Genomic DNA, 18,461 nt, shown 5'->3' on the forward strand with positions numbered 1-18,461 from the left:
CAAGAAATGTTCAATTGCAGATTCAACGAAGATTTTCACAACTGCTCAGTCAAAGGAAAGGTTCTACTCTGTGAGGTGGATTATCTGAAAAGAAAGAAGTTTCACAGAATGCTTCTGCTCAGGTTTTATGGGAAGATATATCGTTATTGCCAGATACTTCAAGGTTCTCCAAATGTCCAATTGCAGATACTACAAAAGACGGTTTCAAAACTGCTCAATCAAAAGTAAGGTTCAAATCTCTTAGTTGAATGCAGAGATCAGAAAGATATTTCACAGAATGCTTCCTTGCATTTTTTACGGGATGATATTTCTTTTTCCACCATTGGCCTCAATGCTCTTGAAATGTCCAATTGCAGATTCTCGGAAAAGCCTGTTTGAAAGCTGCACAATCGAAAGAAATTTTCCCCCCTCAGAGATGAATGCACGGATCATAATGACGTTTCACAGATTACTTCTGTGTTGATCACATTTGAAGATATTCTATTTTCCCCGATAGGCCTCAAAGCACTCCAAATGTCCACTTGCGGTTTACACCAAAAGAGTGTTTCAAAACTGCTCAATCGAAAGAAAACGTCAACACGCTGTGAGATGAATGCACAGGAACCCTGATGAATGCAGAGACTAGAAAGAGTTTCCGCCGCAGTATTCTGTGTAGTTTTCAGTTGAAGGTATTTCGTTTTTCACAATAGGCCACACAGACCTCCGAACATCCACTTGCAGATTCAACAAAAAGTTGTTGCAAAACAGCTCAATGAAAAGGAGGTTTGAATTCAATGAGATGAACGCACAGATGTGAAAGAAGTTTCACGGAATGATTCTGTGTAGTGTTTTTTGTATACATCCCTTATTTCACGTTTGGCCTGAAAGCACTCCATGTGTCCCCCTGCAGATTCTCCAAAAAGAGTGTGTCAAAACTGCTGAATCAGAAGAAAGGTTCAACCCTGTCACAAGAATGAACACAATAGAAAGAAGTTTCACGGATTGCTTCTGTGCAGTTTCTATGGGAAGATATTTCGTTCTTCACTGTAGGCCTCAACGATCTCCAAATGTCCACTTGTGGATTCTACAAAAGGAGTGTTTCAAAACTGCTCAATGTAACGTAAGGTTCACCTCTGTGAGTTGAATGCACACATCAAAAAGGAGTTTCACAGGATGCTTCCGTGTAGTTTTTATGGGAAGCCATTTCTTTTTTCACCACGGGCCCCAATGCTCCAGAAATGTCCAACTGCAGATTCTTCGGAAAGCCTGCTTCAAACCTGCACAATCAAAAGAAAGTTTCCCCTCTCTCAGTTGAATGCAAGTTTCGTAGCGAAGTTTCACAGATTTTTTTCTGTGTGGCTTATAGTTGAAGATATTCCACTTTCCACGATAGGCCTCGAGGCGCTCCAAAAATCCAATTGCAGTTGATACAAAAATAGTGTTTTGAAACTGCTGAATCAAAAGGAAAGTTCAACTCTGTGAGTTGAATGCAGAGAACAGAAAGGATTTCCACAGCAGTATTCTGTGTATTCTCTACTTGAAGATATTTTGTTTTTCACCGTAGGCCTCAAAGATCTCCAAATGTCCACCTGCATATTGTACAAGAAGGTTGTTTCAAAACCGCTCCGTCACCATAAAGGTTCTACACTGTGAGCTGAAGGCACAGATCAGAAAGTAGTTTCACAGAACGATTCTGTGTAGTTGTAGTGGGAAAATATTTTGAATTTCACTGTATGCCTCAATGTTCTCCGAATATCCACTTCCAGGTTCTACAAAAGGAGTGTTTCGAAACAGCTCAATCAAAGGAACTTTTCAACTCAGTGAGGTGAATGCAAGCATCAGAAAGAAGTTTCACAGAGTGCTTCTGTGTACTTTTTATTTGAAGATATACATTTTTCCAAGAGAGGCCTCAAAGCTGTCCAAATGTCCACTTGCAGATGCTTCAAAAACAGGGTTTCAAAACTGCTCAGTCAAAAGAAAAGTTCAACTCTCTGAGGTGAATGCACAGAATGGAAAGAAATTTGAAAGGATGCTTCTCTGTAGTTTTTCTGTGAAGATATTCCTTTTTCCACAACAGGCTTAAAGCACTCCAAATGTCCACTTGCAGTTTATGTAGAAAGAGTGTATCAAAATAACTCAATCAAAAGAAAGGTTCCACTCGGTGTGATGAATGTAGAGAATAGAAACAATTTCCAGAGAAGTATTCTGTGTAGTTTTTACATGAACATGTTGCGTTTTTCATCATAGGCGTCAAAGATCCGCAAATGTCCACTGGCAGATACTATAAGAAGAGTGTTTCAAAACTGCTGAAACAAAAGAAACGTTCTTCTCTTTTAGAGGAACGCGCAGATCAGAAAGGAGTTTCAGAGAATGATTCTGCATAGTTTCCTGGGAAGATATTTCTTTTATGACTTTAGGCCTCTCTGTTCTCCAAATATCCACTTGCAGATTCTTCATCAAGGGTGTTTCAAAACAGCTCAATGAAATGAAATGTTAAAGTCAGTGAAACGATTGCATGGATAAGAAGGAAGTTACACAGTACGCTTCTGTTTAGTTTTTATTTGAGGATATCCCTTTTTAAAAGACAGGCCTCAAACCCCTCCAAATGTCCACCTGCAGATTCTGCGCAAAGTGAGTTTCGAAACTCCTCATTCTAAAGAGAGTTTCTACTCTGTGTGTTGAACGCAGGGAAGAGAAAGTAGCTTCACAAAATTCTTCTGTCTAGTTTCCAGGGGAAGATATTTCGAGTTTCACCATCGGCCTCAAAGTACTCAAAATGTCCACTTGCAGATACTACAGAAAGAGTGTCTCAAATCTGCTCAATCAAAAGTAAGGTTCAAACTTGCTAGACGAATACACAGATCAGGAAGGAGTTTCACAGACTGCTTCCGTGTCGTTTTTAAGGCGAGATATTTCCTTTTTCACTGTAGGCCTCAATGCTCAAGAAATGTTCAATTGCAGATTCAACGAAGATTTTCACAACTGCTCAGTCAAAGGAAAGGTTCTACTCTGTGAGGTGGATTATCTGAAAAGAAAGAAGTTTCACAGAATGCTTCTGCTCAGGTTTTATGGGAAGATATATCGTTATTGCCAGATACCTCAAGGTTCTCCAAATGTCCAATTGCAGATACTACAAAAGACGGTTTCAAAACTGCTCAATCAAAAGTAAGGTTCAAATCTCTTAGTTGAATGCAGAGATCAGAAAGATATTTCACAGAATGCTTCCTTGCATTTTTTACGGGATGATATTTCTTTTTCCACCATTGGCCTCAATGCTCTTGAAATGTCCAATTGCAGATTCTCGGAAAAGCCTGTTTGAAAGCTGCACAATCGAAAGAAATCTTCCCCCCTCTGAGATGAATGCACGGATCATAATGACGTTTCACACAGATTACTTCTGTGTTGATCACATTTGAAGATATTCTATTTTCCCCGATAGGCCTCAAAGCACTCCAAATGTCCACTTGCGGTTTACACCAAAAGAGTGTTTCAAAACTGCTCAATCGAAAGAAAACGTCAACACGCTGTGAGATGAATGCACAGGAACCCTGATGAATGCAGAGGCTAGAAAGAGTTTCCGCCGCAGTATTCTGTGTAGTTTTCAGTTGAAGGTATTTCGTTTTTCACAATAGGCCACACAGACCTCCGAACATCCACTTGCAGATTCAACAAAAAGTTGTTGCAAAACAGCTCAATGAAAAGGAGGTTTGAATTCAATGAGATGAACGCACAGATGTGAAAGAAGTTTCACGGAATGATTCTGTGTAGTGTTTTTTGTATACATCCCTTATTTCACGTTTGGCCTGAAAGCACTCCATGTGTCCCCCTGCAGATTCTCCAAAAAGAGTGTGTCAAAACTGCTGAATCAGAAGAAAGGTTCAACCCTGTCACAAGAATGAACACAATAGAAAGAAGTTTCACGGATTGCTTCTGTGCAGTTTCTATGGGAAGATATTTCGTTCTTCACTGTAGGCCTCAACGATCTCCAAATGTCCACTTGTGGATTCTACAAAAGGAGTGTTTCAAAACTGCTCAATGTAACGTAAGGTTCACCTCTGTGAGTTGAATGCACACATCAAAAAGGAGTTTCACAGGATGCTTCCGTGTAGTTTTTATGGGAAGCCATTTCTTTTTTCACCACGGGCCCCAATGCTCCAGAAATGTCCAACTGCAGATTCTTCGGAAAGCCTGCTTCAAACCTGCACAATCAAAAGAAAGTTTCCCCTCTCTCAGTTGAATGCAAGTTTCGTAGCGAAGTTTCACAGATTTTTTTCTGTGTGGCTTATAGTTGAAGATATTCCACTTTCCACGATAGGCCTCGAGGCGCTCCAAAAATCCAATTGCAGTTGATACAAAAATAGTGTTTTGAAACTGCTGAATCAAAAGGAAAGTTCAACTCTGTGAGTTGAATGCAGAGAACAGAAAGGATTTCCACAGCAGTATTCTGTGTATTCTCTACTTGAAGATATTTTGTTTTTCACCGTAGGCCTCAAAGATCTCCAAATGTCCACCTGCATATTGTACAAGAAGGTTGTTTCAAAACCGCTCCGTCACCATAAAGGTTCTACACTGTGAGCTGAAGGCACAGATCAGAAAGTAGTTTCACAGAACGATTCTGTGTAGTTGTAGTGGGAAAATATTTTGAATTTCACTGTATGCCTCAATGTTCTCCGAATATCCACTTCCAGGTTCTACAAAAGGAGTGTTTCGAAACAGCTCAATCAAAGGAACTTTTCAACTCAGTGAGGTGAATGCAAGCATCAGAAAGAAGTTTCACAGAGTGCTTCTGTGTACTTTTTATTTGAAGATATACATTTTTCCAAGAGAGGCCTCAAAGCTGTCCAAATGTCCACTTGCAGATGCTTCAAAAAGAGTGTTTCAAAACTGCTCAGTCAAAAGAAAAGTTCAACTCTCTGAGGTGAATGCACAGAATGGAAAGAAATTTGAAAGGATGCTTCTCTGTAGTTTTTCTGTGAAGATATTCCTTTTTCCACAACAGGCTTAAAGCACTCCAAATGTCCACTTGCAGTTTATGTAGAAAGAGTGTATCAAAATAACTCAATCAAAAGAAAGGTTCCACTCGGTGTGATGAATGTAGAGAATAGAAACAATTTCCAGAGAAGTATTCTGTGTAGTTTTTACATGAACATGTTGCGTTTTTCATCATAGGCGTCAAAGATCCGCAAATGTCCACTGGCAGATACTATAAGAAGAGTGTTTCAAAACTGCTGAAACAAAAGAAACGTTCTTCTCTTTTAGAGGAACGCGCAGATCAGAAAGGAGTTTCAGAGAATGATTCTGCATAGTTTCCTGGGAAGATATTTCTTTTATGACTTTAGGCCTCTCTGTTCTCCAAATATCCACTTGCAGATTCTTCATCAAGGGTGTTTCAAAACAGCTCAATGAAATGAAATGTTAAAGTCAGTGAAACGATTGCATGGATAAGAAGGAAGTTACACAGTACGCTTCTGTTTAGTTTTTATTTGAGGATATCCCTTTTTAAAAGACAGGCCTCAAACCCCTCCAAATGTCCACCTGCAGATTCTGCGCAAAGTGAGTTTCGAAACTCCTCATTCTAAAGAGAGTTTCTACTCTGTGTGTTGAACGCAGGGAAGAGAAAGTAGCTTCACAAAATTCTTCTGTCTAGTTTCCAGGGGAAGATATTTCGAGTTTCACCATCGGCCTCAAAGTACTCAAAATGTCCACTTGCAGATACTACAGAAAGAGTGTCTCAAATCTGCTCAATCAAAAGTAAGGTTCAAACTTGCTAGACGAATACACAGATCAGGAAGGAGTTTCACAGACTGCTTCCGTGTCGTTTTTAAGGCGAGATATTTCCTTTTTCACTGTAGGCCTCAATGCTCAAGAAATGTTCAATTGCAGATTCAACGAAGATTTTCACAACTGCTCAGTCAAAGGAAAGGTTCTACTCTGTGAGGTGGATTATCTGAAAAGAAAGAAGTTTCACAGAATGCTTCTGCTCAGGTTTTATGGGAAGATATATCGTTATTGCCAGATACCTCAAGGTTCTCCAAATGTCCAATTGCAGATACTACAAAAGACGGTTTCAAAACTGCTCAATCAAAAGTAAGGTTCAAATCTCTTAGTTGAATGCAGAGATCAGAAAGATATTTCACAGAATGCTTCCTTGCATTTTTTACGGGATGATATTTCTTTTTCCACCATTGGCCTCAATGCTCTTGAAATGTCCAATTGCAGATTCTCGGAAAAGCCTGTTTGAAAGCTGCACAATCGAAAGAAATCTTCCCCCCTCTGAGATGAATGCACGGATCATAATGACGTTTCACACAGATTACTTCTGTGTTGATCACATTTGAAGATATTCTATTTTCCCCGATAGGCCTCAAAGCACTGCAAATGTCCACTTGCGGTTTACACCAAAAGAGTGTTTCAAAACTGCTCAAACGAAAGAAAACTTCAACACGCTGTGAGATGAATGCACAGGAACCCTGATGAATGCAGAGGCTAGAAAGAGTTTCCGCCGCAGTATTCTGTGTAGTTTTCAGTTGAAGGTATTTCGTTTTTCACAATAGGCCACACAGACCTCCGAACATCCACTTGCAGATTCAACAAAAAGTTGTTGCAAAACAGCTCAATGAAAAGGAGGTTTGAATTCAATGAGATGAACGCACAGATGTGAAAGAAGTTTCACGGAATGATTCTGTGTAGTGTTTTTTGTATACATCCCTTATTTCACGTTTGGCCTGAAAGCACTCCATGTGTCCCCCTGCAGATTCTCCAAAAAGAGTGTGTCAAAACTGCTGAATCAGAAGAAAGGTTCAACCCTGTCACAAGAATGAACACAATAGAAAGAAGTTTCACGGATTGCTTCTGTGTAGTTTCTATGGGAAGATATTTCGTTCTTCACTGTAGGCCTCAACGATCTCCAAATGTCCACTTGTGGATTCTACAAAAGGAGTGTTTCAAAACTGCTCAATGTAACGTAAGGTTCACCTCTGTGAGTTGAATGCACACATCAAAAAGGAGTTTCACAGGATGCTTCCGTGTAGTTTTTATGGGAAGCCATTTCTTTTTTCACCACGGGCCCCAATGCTCCAGAAATGTCCAACTGCAGATTCTTCGGAAAGCCTGCTTCAAACCTGCACAATCCAAAGAAAGTTTCCCCTCTCTCAGTTGAATGCAAGTTTCGTAGCGAAGTTTCACAGATTTTTTTCTGTGTGGCTTATAGTTGAAGATATTCCACTTTCCACGATAGGCCTCGAGGCGCTCCAAAAATCCAATTGCAGTTGATACAAAAATAGTGTTTTGAAACTGCTGAATCAAAAGGAAAGTTCAACTCTGTGAGTTGAATGCAGAGAACAGAAAGGATTTCCACAGCAGTATTCTGTGTATTCTCTACTTGAAGATATTTTGTTTTTCACCGTAGGCCTCAAAGATCTCCAAATGTCCACCTGCATATTGTACAAGAAGGTTGTTTCAAAACCGCTCCGTCACCATAAAGGTTCTACACTGTGAGCTGAAGGCACAGATCAGAAAGTAGTTTCACAGAACGATTCTGTGTAGTTGTAGTGGGAAAATATTTTGAATTTCACTGTATGCCTCAATGTTCTCCGAATATCCACTTCCAGGTTCTACAAAAGGAGTGTTTCGAAACAGCTCAATCAAAGGAACTTTTCAACTCAGTGAGGTGAATGCAAGCATCAGAAAGAAGTTTCACAGAGTGCTTCTGTGTACTTTTTATTTGAAGATATACATTTTTCCAAGAGAGGCCTCAAAGCTGTCCAAATGTCCACTTGCAGATGCTTCAAAAAGAGTGTTTCAAAACTGCTCAGTCAAAAGAAAAGTTCAACTCTCTGAGGTGAATGCACAGAATGGAAAGAAATTTGAAAGGATGCTTCTCTGTAGTTTTTCTGTGAAGATATTCCTTTTTCCACAACAGGCTTAAAGCGCTCCAAATGTCCACTTGCAGTTTATGTAGAAAGAGTGTATCAAAATAACTCAATCAAAAGAAAGGTTCCACTCGGTGTGATGAATGTAGAGAATAGAAACAATTTCCAGAGAAGTATTCTGTGTAGTTTTTACATGAACATGTTGCGTTTTTCATCATAGGCGTCAAAGATCCGCAAATGTCCACTGGCAGATACTATAAAAAGAGTGTTTCAAAACTGCTGAAACAAAAGAAACGTTCTTCTCTTTTAGAGGAACGCGCAGATCAGAAAGGAGTTTCAGAGAATGATTCTGCATAGTTTCCTGGGAAGATATTTCTTTTATGACTTTAGGCCTCTCTGTTCTCCAAATATCCACTTGCAGATCCTTCATCAAGGGTGTTTCAAAACAGCTCAATGAAATGAAATGTTAAAGTCAGTGAAACGATTGCATGGATAAGAAGGAAGTTACACAGTACGCTTCTGTTTAGTTTCTATTTGAGGATATCCCTTTTTAAAAGACAGGCCTCAAACCCCTCCAAATGTCCACCTGCAGATTCTGCGCAAAGTGAGTTTCGAAACTCCTCATTCTAAAGAGAGTTTCTACTCTGTGTGTTGAACGCAGGGAAGAGAAAGTAGCTTCACAAAATTCTTCTGTCTAGTTTCCAGGGGAAGATATTTCGAGTTTCACCATCGGCCTCAAAGTACTCAAAATGTCCACTGGCAGATACTACAGAAAGAGTGTCTCAAAACTGCTCAATCAAAAGTAAGGTTCAACCTTGCTAGACGAATACACAGATCAGGAAGGAGTTTCACAGACTGCTTCCGTGTCGTTTTTAAGGCGAGGTATTTCCTTTTTCACTGTAGGCCTCAATGCTCAAGAAATGTTCAATTGCAGATTCAACGAAGATTTTCACAACTGCTCAGTCAAAGGAAAGGTTCTACTCTGTGAGGTGGATTATCTGAAAAGAAAGAAGTTTCACAGAATGCTTCTGCTCAGGTTTTATGGGAAGATATATCGTTATTGCCAGATACCTCAAGGTTCTCCAAATGTCCAATTGCAGATACTACAAAAGACGGTTTCAAAACTGCTCAATCAAAAGTAAGGTTCAAATCTCTTAGTTGAATGCAGAGATCAGAAAGATATTTCACAGAATGCTTCCTTGCATTTTTTACGGGATGATATTTCTTTTTCCACCATTGGCCTCAATGCTCTTGAAATGTCCAATTGCAGATTCTCGGAAAAGCCTGTTTGAAAGCTGCACAATCGAAAGAAATCTTCCCCCCTCTGAGATGAATGCACGGATCATAATGACGTTTCACACAGATTACTTCTGTGTTGATCACATTTGAAGATATTCTATTTTCCCCGATAGGCCTCAAAGCACTCCAAATGTCCACTTGCGGTTTACACCAAAAGAGTGTTTCAAAACTGCTCAAACGAAAGAAAACTTCAACACGCTGTGAGATGAATGCACAGGAACCCTGATGAATGCAGAGGCTAGAAAGAGTTTCCGCCGCAGTATTCTGTGTAGTTTTCAGTTGAAGGTATTTCGTTTTTCACAATAGGCCACACAGACCTCCGAACATCCACTTGCAGATTCAACAAAAAGTTGTTGCAAAACAGCTCAATGAAAAGGAGGTTTGAATTCAATGAGATGAACGCACAGATGTGAAAGAAGTTTCACGGAATGATTCTGTGTAGTGTTTTTTGTATACATCCCTTATTTCACGTTTGGCCTGAAAGCACTCCATGTGTCCCCCTGCAGATTCTCCAAAAAGAGTGTGTCAAAACTGCTGAATCAGAAGAAAGGTTCAACCCTGTCACAAGAATGAACACAATAGAAAGAAGTTTCACGGATTGCTTCTGTGTAGTTTCTATGGGAAGATATTTCGTTCTTCACTGTAGGCCTCAACGATCTCCAAATGTCCACTTGTGGATTCTACAAAAGGAGTGTTTCAAAACTGCTCAATGTAACGTAAGGTTCACCTCTGTGAGTTGAATGCACACATCAAAAAGGAGTTTCACAGGATGCTTCCGTGTAGTTTTTATGGGAAGCCATTTCTTTTTTCACCACGGGCCCCAATGCTCCAGAAATGTCCAACTGCAGATTCTTCGGAAAGCCTGCTTCAAACCTGCACAATCAAAAGAAAGTTTCCCCTCTCTCAGTTGAATGCAAGTTTCGTAGCGAAGTTTCACAGATTTTTTTCTGTGTGGCTTAGAGTTGAAGATATTCCACTTTCCACGATAGGCCTCGAGGCGCTCCAAAAATCCAATTGCAGTTGATACAAAAATAGTGTTTTGAAACTGCTGAATCAAAAGGAAAGTTCAACTCTGTGAGTTGAATGCAGAGAACAGAAAGGATTTCCACAGCAGTATTCTGTGTATTCTCTACTTGAAGATATTTTGTTTTTCACCGTAGGCCTCAAAGATCTCCAAATGTCCACCTGCATATTGTACAAAAAGGTTGTTTCAAAACCGCTCCGTCACCATAAAGGTTCTACACTGTGAGCTGAAGGCACAGATCAGAAAGTAGTTTCACAGAACGATTCTGTGTAGTTGTAGTGGGAAAATATTTTGAATTTCACTGTATGCCTCAATGTTCTCCGAATATCCACTTCCAGGTTCTACAAAAGGAGTGTTTCGAAACAGCTCAATCAAAGGAACTTTTCAACTCAGTGAGGTGAATGCAAGCATCAGAAAGAAGTTTCACAGAGTGCTTCTGTGTACTTTTTATTTGAAGATATACATTTTTCCAAGAGAGGCCTCAAAGCTGTCCAAATGTCCACTTGCAGATGCTTCAAAAAGAGTGTTTCAAAACTGCTCAGTCAAAAGAAAAGTTCAACTCTCTGAGGTGAATGCACAGAATGGAAAGAAATTTGAAAGGATGCTTCTCTGTAGTTTTTCTGTGAAGATATTCCTTTTTCCACAACAGGCTTAAAGCGCTCCAAATGTCCACTTGCAGTTTATGTAGAAAGAGTGTATCAAAATAACTCAATCAAAAGAAAGGTTCCACTCGGTGTGATGAATGTAGAGAATAGAAACAATTTCCAGAGAAGTATTCTGTGTAGTTTTTACATGAACATGTTGCGTTTTTCATCATAGGCGTCAAAGATCCGCAAATGTCCACTGGCAGATACTATAAAAAGAGTGTTTCAAAACTGCTGAAACAAAAGAAACGTTCTTCTCTTTTAGAGGAACGCGCAGATCAGAAAGGAGTTTCAGAGAATGATTCTGCATAGTTTCCTGGGAAGATATTTCTTTTATGACTTTAGGCCTCTCTGTTCTCCAAATATCCACTTGCAGATTCTTCATCAAGGGTGTTTCAAAACAGCTCAATGAAATGAAATGTTAAAGTCAGTGAAACGATTGCATGGATAAGAAGGAAGTTACACAGTACGCTTCTGTTTAGTTTCTATTTGAGGATATCCCTTTTTAAAAGACAGGCCTCAAACCCCTCCAAATGTCCACCTGCAGATTCTGCGCAAAGTGAGTTTCGAAACTCCTCCTTCTAAAGAGAGTTTCTACTCTGTGTGTTGAACGCAGGGAAGAGAAAGTAGCTTCACAAAATTCTTCTGTCTAGTTTCCAGGGGAAGATATTTCGAGTTTCACCATCGGCCTCAAAGTACTCAAAATGTCCACTGGCAGATACTACAGAAAGAGTGTCTCAAAACTGCTCAATCAAAAGTAAGGTTCAACCTTGCTAGACGAATACACAGATCAGGAAGGAGTTTCACAGACTGCTTCCGTGTCGTTTTTAAGGCGAGATATTTCCTTTTTCACTGTAGGCCTCAATGCTCAAGAAATGTTCAATTGCAGATTCAACGAAGATTTTCACAACTGCTCAGTCAAAGGAAAGGTTCTACTCTGTGAGGTGGATTATCTGAAAAGAAAGAAGTTTCACAGAATGCTTCTGCTCAGGTTTTATGGGAAGATATATCGTTATTGCCAGATACCTCAAGGTTCTCCAAATGTCCAATTGCAGATACTACAAAAGACGGTTTCAAAACTGCTCAATCAAAAGTAAGGTTCAAATCTCTTAGTTGAATGCAGAGATCAGAAAGATATTTCACAGAATGCTTCCTTGCATTTTTTACGGGATGATATTTCTTTTTCCACCATTGGCCTCAATGCTCTTGAAATGTCCAATTGCAGAATCTCGGAAAAGCCTGTTTGAAAGCTGCACAATCGAAAGAAATCTTCCCCCCTCTGAGATGAATGCACGGATCATAATGACGTTTCACACAGATTACTTCTGTGTTGATCACATTTGAAGATATTCTATTTTCCCCGATAGGCCTCAAAGCACTCCAAATGTCCACTTGCGGTTTACACCAAAAGAGTGTTTCAAAACTGCTCAAACGAAAGAAAACTTCAACACGCTGTGAGATGAATGCACAGGAACCCTGATGAATGCAGAGGCTAGAAAGAGTTTCCGCCGCAGTATTCTGTGTAGTTTTCAGTTGAAGGTATTTCGTTTTTCACAATAGGCCACACAGACCTCCGAACATCCACTTGCAGATTCAACAAAAAGTTGTTGCAAAACAGCTCAATGAAAAGGAGGTTTGAATTCAATGAGATGAACGCACAGATGTGAAAGAAGTTTCACGGAATGATTCTGTGTAGTGTTTTTTGTATACATCCCTTATTTCACGTTTGGCCTGAAAGCACTCCATGTGTCCCCCTGCAGATTCTCCAAAAAGAGTGTGTCAAAACTGCTGAATCAGAAGAAAGGTTCAACCCTGTCACAAGAATGAACACAATAGAAAGAAGTTTCACGGATTGCTTCTGTGTAGTTTTTATGGGAAGATATTTCGTTCTTCACTGTAGGCCTCAACGATCTCCAAATGTCCACTTGTGGATTCTACAAAAGGAGTGTTTCAAAACTGCTCAATGTAACGTAAGGTTCACCTCTGTGAGTTGAATGCACACATCAAAAAGGAGTTTCACAGGATGCTTCCGTGTAGTTTTTATGGGAAGCCATTTCTTTTTTCACCACGGGCCCCAATGCTCCAGAAATGTCCAACTGCAGATTCTTCGGAAAGCCTGCTTCAAACCTGCACAATCCAAAGAAAGTTTCCCCTCTCTCAGTTGAATGCAAGTTTCGTAGCGAAGTTTCACAGATTTTTTTCTGTGTGGCTTATAGTTGAAGATATTCCACTTTCCACGATAGGCCTCGAGGCGCTCCAAAAATCCAATTGCAGTTGATACAAAAATAGTGTTTTGAAACTGCTGAATCAAAAGGAAAGTTCAACTCTGTGAGTTGAATGCAGAGAACAGAAAGGATTTCCACAGCAGTATTCTGTGTATTCTCTACTTGAAGATATTTTGTTTTTCACCGTAGGCCTCAAAGATCTCCAAATGTCCACCTGCATATTGTACAAGAAGGTTGTTTCAAAACCGCTCCGTCACCATAAAGGTTCTACACTGTGAGCTGAAGGCACAGATCAGAAAGTAGTTTCACAGAACGATTCTGTGTAGTTGTAGTGGGAAAATATTTTGAATTTCACTGTATGCCTCAATGTTCTCCGAATATCCACTTCCAGGTTCTACAAAAGGAGTGTTTCGAAACAGCTCAATCAAAGGAACTTTTCAACTCAGTGAGGTGAATGCAAGCATCAGAAAGAAGTTTCACAGAGTGCTTCTGTGTACTTTTTATTTGAAGATATACATTTTTCCAAGAGAGGCCTCAAAGCTGTCCAAATGTCCACTTGCAGATGCTTCAAAAAGAGTGTTTCAAAACTGCTCAGTCAAAAGAAAAGTTCAACTCTCTGAGGTGAATGCACAGAATGGAAAGAAATTTGAAAGGATGCTTCTCTGTAGTTTTTCTGTGAAGATATTCCTTTTTCCACAACAGGCTTAAAGCGCTCCAAATGTCCACTTGCAGTTTATGTAGAAAGAGTGTATCAAAATAACTCAATCAAAAGAAAGGTTCCACTCGGTGTGATGAATGTAGAGAATAGAAACAATTTCCAGAGAAGTATTCTGTGTAGTTTTTACATGAACATGTTGCGTTTTTCATCATAGGCGTCAAAGATCCGCAAATGTCCACTGGCAGATACTATAAAAAGAGTGTTTCAAAACTGCTGAAACAAAAGAAACGTTCTTCTCTTTTAGAGGAACGCGCAGATCAGAAAGGAGTTTCAGAGAATGATTCTGCATAGTTTCCTGGGAAGATATTTCTTTTATGACTTTAGGCCTCTCTGTTCTCCAAATATCCACTTGCAGATCCTTCATCAAGGGTGTTTCAAAACAGCTCAATGAAATGAAATGTTAAAGTCAGTGAAACGATTGCATGGATAAGAAGGAAGTTACACAGTACGCTTCTGTTTAGTTTCTATTTGAGGATATCCCTTTTTAAAAGACAGGCCTCAAACCCCTCCAAATGTCCACCTGCAGATTCTGCGCAAAGTGAGTTTCGAAACTCCTCATTCTAAAGAGAGTTTCTACTCTGTGTGTTGAACGCAGGGAAGAGAAAGTAGCTTCACAAAATTCTTCTGTCTAGTTTCCAGGGGAAGATATTTCGAGTTTCACCATCGGCCTCAAAGTACTCAAAATGTCCACTGGCAGATACTACAGAAAGAGTGTCTCAAAACTGCTCAATCAAAAGTAAGGTTCAACCTTGCTAGACGAATACACAGATCAGGAAGGAGTTTCACAGACTGCTTCCGTGTCGTTTTTAAGGCGAGGTATTTCCTTTTTCACTGTAGGCCTCAATGCTCAAGAAATGTTCAATTGCAGATTCAACGAAGATTTTCACAACTGCTCAGTCAAAGGAAAGGTTCTACTCTGTGAGGTGGATTATCTGAAAAGAAAGAAGTTTCACAGAATGCTTCTGCTCAGGTTTTATGGGAAGATATATCGTTATTGCCAGATACCTCAAGGTTCTCCAAATGTCCAATTGCAGATACTACAAAAGACGGTTTCAAAACTGCTCAATCAAAAGTAAGGTTCAAATCTCTTAGTTGAATGCAGAGATCAGAAAGATATTTCACAGAATGCTTCCTTGCATTTTTTACGGGATGATATTTCTTTTTCCACCATTGGCCTCAATGCTCTTGAAATGTCCAATTGCAGATTCTCGGAAAAGCCTGTTTGAAAGCTGCACAATCGAAAGAAATCTTCCCCCCTCTGAGATGAATGCACGGATCATAATGACGTTTCACACAGATTACTTCTGTGTTGATCACATTTGAAGATATTCTATTTTCCCCGATAGGCCTCAAAGCACTCCAAATGTCCACTTGCGGTTTACACCAAAAGAGTGTTTCAAAACTGCTCAAACGAAAGAAAACTTCAACACGCTGTGAGATGAATGCACAGGAACCCTGATGAATGCAGAGGCTAGAAAGAGTTTCCGCCGCAGTATTCTGTGTAGTTTTCAGTTGAAGGTATTTCGTTTTTCACAATAGGCCACACAGACCTCCGAACATCCACTTGCAGATTCAACAAAAAGTTGTTGCAAAACAGCTCAATGAAAAGGAGGTTTGAATTCAATGAGATGAACGCACAGATGTGAAAGAAGTTTCACGGAATGATTCTGTGTAGTGTTTTTTGTATACATCCCTTATTTCACGTTTGGCCTGAAAGCACTCCATGTGTCCCCCTGCAGATTCTCCAAAAAGAGTGTGTCAAAACTGCTGAATCAGAAGAAAGGTTCAACCCTGTCACAAGAATGAACACAATAGAAAGAAGTTTCACGGATTGCTTCTGTGTAGTTTCTATGGGAAGATATTTCGTTCTTCACTGTAGGCCTCAACGATCTCCAAATGTCCACTTGTGGATTCTACAAAAGGAGTGTTTCAAAACTGCTCAATGTAACGTAAGGTTCACCTCTGTGAGTTGAATGCACACATCAAAAAGGAGTTTCACAGGATGCTTCCGTGTAGTTTTTATGGGAAGCCATTTCTTTTTTCACCACGGGCCCCAATGCTCCAGAAATGTCCAACTGCAGATTCTTCGGAAAGCCTGCTTCAAACCTGCACAATCAAAAGAAAGTTTCCCCTCTCTCAGTTGAATGCAAGTTTCGTAGCGAAGTTTCACAGATTTTTTTCTGTGTGGCTTAGAGTTGAAGATATTCCACTTTCCACGATAGGCCTCGAGGCGCTCCAAAAATCCAATTGCAGTTGATACAAAAATAGTGTTTTGAAACTGCTGAATCAAAAGGAAAGTTCAACTCTGTGAGTTGAATGCAGAGAACAGAAAGGATTTCCACAGCAGTATTCTGTGTATTCTCTACTTGAAGATATTTTGTTTTTCACCGTAGGCCTCAAAGATCTCCAAATGTCCACCTGCATATTGTACAAAAAGGTTGTTTCAAAACCGCTCCGTCACCATAAAGGTTCTACACTGTGAGCTGAAGGCACAGATCAGAAAGTAGTTTCACAGAACGATTCTGTGTAGTTGTAGTGGGAAAATATTTTGAATTTCACTGTATGCCTCAATGTTCTCCGAATATCCACTTCCAGGTTCTACAAAAGGAGTGTTTCGAAACAGCTCAATCAAAGGAACTTTTCAACTCAGTGAGGTGAATGCAAGCATCAGAAAGAAGTTTCACAGAGTGCTTCTGTGTACTTTTTATTTGAAGATATACATTTTTCCAAGAGAGGCCTCAAAGCTGTCCAAATGTCCACTTGCAGATGCTTCAAAAAGAGTGTTTCAAAACTGCTCAGTCAAAAGAAAAGTTCAACTCTCTGAGGTGAATGCACAGAATGGAAAGAAATTTGAAAGGATGCTTCTCTGTAGTTTTTCTGTGAAGATATTCCTTTTTCCACAACAGGCTTAAAGCGCTCCAAATGTCCACTTGCAGTTTATGTAGAAAGAGTGTATCAAAATAACTCAATCAAAAGAAAGGTTCCACTCGGTGTGATGAATGTAGAGAATAGAAACAATTTCCAGAGAAGTATTCTGTGTAGTTTTTACATGAACATGTTGCGTTTTTCATCATAGGCGTCAAAGATCCGCAAATGTCCACTGGCAGATACTATAAAAAGAGTGTTTCAAAACTGCTGAAACAAAAGAAACGTTCTTCTCTTTTAGAGGAACGCGCAGATCAGAAAGGAGTTTCAGAGAATGATTCTGCATAGTTTCCTGGGAAGATATTTCTTTTATGACTTTAGGCCTCTCTGTTCTCCAAATATCCACTTGCAGATTCTTCATCAAGGGTGTTTCAAAACAGCTCAATGAAATGAAATGTTAAAGTCAGTGAAACGATTGCATGGATAAGAAGGAAGTTACACAGTACGCTTCTGTTTAGTTTCTATTTGAGGATATCCCTTTTTAAAAGACAGGCCTCAAACCCCTCCAAATGTCCACCTGCAGATTCTGCGCAAAGTGAGTTTCGAAACTCCTCCTTCTAAAGAGAGTTTCTACTCTGTGTGTTGAACGCAGGGAAGAGAAAGTAGCTTCACAAAATTCTTCTGTCTAGTTTCCAGGGGAAGATATTTCGAGTTTCACCATCGGCCTCAAAGTACTCAAAATGTCCACTGGCAGATACTACAGAAAGAGTGTCTCAAAACTGCTCAATCAAAAGTAAGGTTCAACCTTGCTAGACGAATACACAGATCAGGAAGGAGTTTCACAGACTGCTTCCGTGTCGTTTTTAAGGCGAGATATTTCCTTTTTCACTGTAGGCCTCAATGCTCAAGAAATGTTCAATTGCAGATTCAACGAAGATTTTCACAACTGCTCAGTCAAAGGAAAGGTTCTACTCTGTGAGGTGGATTATCTGAAAAGAAAGAAGTTTCACAGAATGCTTCTGCTCAGGTTTTATGGGAAGATATATCGTTATTGCCAGATACCTCAAGGTTCTCCAAATGTCCAATTGCAGATACTACAAAAGACGGTTTCAAAACTGCTCAATCAAAAGTAAGGTTCAAATCTCTTAGTTGAATGCAGAGATCAGAAAGATATTTCACAGAATGCTTCCTTGCATTTTTTACGGGATGATATTTCTTTTTCCACCATTGGCCTCAATGCTCTTGAAATGTCCAATTGCAGAATCTCGGAAAAGCCTGTTTGAAAGCTGCACAATCGAAAGAAATCTTCCCCCCTCTGAGATGAATGCACGGATCATAATGACGTTTCACACAGATTACTTCTGTGTTGATCACATTTGAAGATATTCTATTTTCCCCGATAGGCCTCAAAGCACTCCAAATGTCCACTTGCGGTTTACACCAAAAGAGTGTTTCAAAACTGCTCAAACGAAAGAAAACTTCAACACGCTGTGAGATGAATGCACAGGAACCCTGATGAATGCAGAGGCTGGAAAGAGTTTCCGCCGCAGTATTCTGTGTAGTTTTCAGTTGAAGGTATTTCGTTTTTCACAATAGGCCACACAGACCTCCGAACATCCACTTGCAGATTCAACAAAAAGTTGTTGCAAAACAGCTCAATGAAAAGGAGGTTTGAATTCAATGAGATGAACGCACAGATGTGAAAGAAGTTTCACGGAATGATTCTGTGTAGTGTTTTTTGTATACATCCCTTATTTCACGTTTGGCCTGAAAGCACTCCATGTGTCCCCCTGCAGATTCTCCAAAAAGAGTGTGTCAAAACTGCTGAATCAGAAG

The sequence above is a fragment of the Symphalangus syndactylus genome, chromosome Y (genome assembly GCF_028878055.3).
Source record: "Symphalangus syndactylus isolate Jambi chromosome Y, NHGRI_mSymSyn1-v2.1_pri, whole genome shotgun sequence".
NCBI classification, from domain to species: Eukaryota; Metazoa; Chordata; class Mammalia; order Primates; family Hylobatidae; genus Symphalangus; species Symphalangus syndactylus.